The 2,273-nt window shown below is 35.1% G+C and overlaps 1 protein-coding gene across 2 annotated transcripts in view; it reads left to right on the top strand.

Annotated features, from left to right (window-relative positions):
• Positions 1–2,273, top strand: part of LOC128879288 (Bardet-Biedl syndrome 4 protein homolog) — an 18,945-nt gene that overhangs the window by 7,791 nt on the left and 8,881 nt on the right. The gene's annotated exons all lie outside the window — the stretch shown is intronic.

The following is a 2,273-nucleotide window of genomic DNA, read 5'->3' as shown; positions in this document are numbered from 1 at the left end:
AAGATAATTAAAAGAAGAAATTAATGTGAATGAATACTGTAATACTGAACGAGTACACTATTACAGTGGGTGCAGAATGTATTCGTACACCGATCAATTCCCAAAAAATTAAATAGTGCAATCATTTCACCTTCTTACCTAATCATCAAAGATAATTAAAAAAAGAAATTAATAAGAATGAATACTGTAATACTGAAGTACACTATTACAGTGGGTGTAGAGAGTATTCGTATCTTTATTAATTTTTTTTTTTTTTATTATCTTTGATGATTAGGTAAGAAGGTGAAATGATTGCACTATATAATTTTACCTTGAAATCCCAATCTAATATATGAGAACCTTGATAACTGCATCGCAGTGAAGTATCCGTAGTAATGTAAGCGGAGCTCCTCCTCGCTGAACCTCGATCATTGCAAGCATTCTTGTCTTGTTTTCTTTGCAATAATCGAGACAGATGTTGGCATTGAGTAGCCTATGAATATTTAAGATCATTATTAGTAGACTGCGGATCCTTATGGGTTTATAGGAAATTTGAATGTGCAAGAAACTACAAAGTGCGAAGAATGTGCAAAAGTAAAGTTCATGTTATAATGATTGCAGAATAAAATAAATTCCTATTTAGGTTCGATTTTTGTAGGCGCGTTCACGAAGATTTTATTTTGCATAAAGACCCGCAGTCTAATTATTAGTGTTTTTATGTATGCATACAGACAGCGTAAGTAACTATTCGTACAGGAACCAATTCAAAATAAAACTTCATATATTTATTTTATTAGTAAATTTTAGGGGAAGAAATAATTAATTTACGCAAATTCTACTTTAAAAATATGTAGGAACGTTGGTTAATTATTAAGTTTATTTATAAATTAATAAAGTTTATTATTTTTAATGGTAACCTCTTATGTATTTCTTTTCTTATTAATTATATTTTAAATTGGTTGCTGTACGAATACTTCTTACACTGACTGTATGTAGTATTTCGAAGCTACCAGAGGGGTTACATATGGGGACTATTGAGAATCCCTGGCTACGTAATCACGAGACGCACCTTTCCTCCCGATCCTACTGGCCACCTGAGGGATGGCTCCTCTGCACCGTAGATATTTGAATTCCTGGCAAGATCAAAGTGCCCCGAGACACGGTCTCCTCGTTCATCTCGCTTCGAATTGAAAAATAATCGCAATACCTGAACTTCTTGCCAACTTTCCGCCAGGGACTTACATCGAGACTTAAAATGGCGATATTAAACTTCTTTCTCGATTAATTCAAAGTAAAGGCATCCACGTCTCGCGCAACATTAACAAAATGAAGAAGATGTTGGGAAATGTCACTGTCCTTGTTGGATTACGGTTGGAAACAATAAAATGAAATATTGAGTTTTATATAAAATTAATTTTGTTATGACTTTACGAATGCCTCAGACAGGCGGTCACATTCACTATCGAGGTTGTCTCTCAACTAACTGTTAGAAAATTAGAGATAGCTAAATGGCTGAAGCAGGCAATGTGTCCTCACGGCTGAAATTTCCTGACATGGTTCAGACTTGTATCGACAATTTCGTGGAGTCGAGACTTATCGAAAATATAGTAAACTCCTATTTACACATTGAGTCATTATTCGCACACCCTACAACGGATCCTGGTTTACACGTTTTGATCTTACATAACCGACACCCCAATGGTCGAACTCGAGTTTTGGCCCGGGTGTTTATATTAACCCTTTGCACTCGAGGCATTTTTTTCTGGTATCTACCAGCAACTCGAGATGTTTCTTAGCATTCCATTGCCATGAATTCTAAGCTATTTAGATTTGAGAATATAAGGTCATGTTTACCTCGTCGACAATCATTTTATCGACACTTCGAGCTCCAAAGAAATTGCTTTTAATTATAAACCTACGATTAAACCTAAAGAAACATTAGGTATTGTAGATTTGCTACGTGAAGCCTAGTGGTGACTGAGAGTCACGTCTCGAGTGCAAAGGGTTAACAGGCTTATCGCCTCGCACTTCTATGAACTAAAGAACCGTAACGACTTCAGAAGAAATGCGATTCAGTTTTGTTATCGAACTAAATACAATGTTTGGATCCAGTTAAATCAACAGTCCTATTTGTATTTCGAGAATCGTGCAGTAGAAGAACTCGAGAATTCTCATTTTAAGAATTATGTATTATTTATTAGAAGAAGAATTATTGAACACAGAGATATTAGATAAGTGTTTTCCTTGGAAACTCAGAAGAATTATTGAACACAGAAGAATCCTCAGAAGAATGG

Source organism: Hylaeus volcanicus, chromosome 7 (assembly GCF_026283585.1).
Source record: "Hylaeus volcanicus isolate JK05 chromosome 7, UHH_iyHylVolc1.0_haploid, whole genome shotgun sequence".
In the NCBI taxonomy this organism is placed as follows: domain Eukaryota; kingdom Metazoa; phylum Arthropoda; class Insecta; order Hymenoptera; family Colletidae; genus Hylaeus; species Hylaeus volcanicus.
This window is presented reverse-complemented; position numbering and strand designations above follow the sequence as displayed.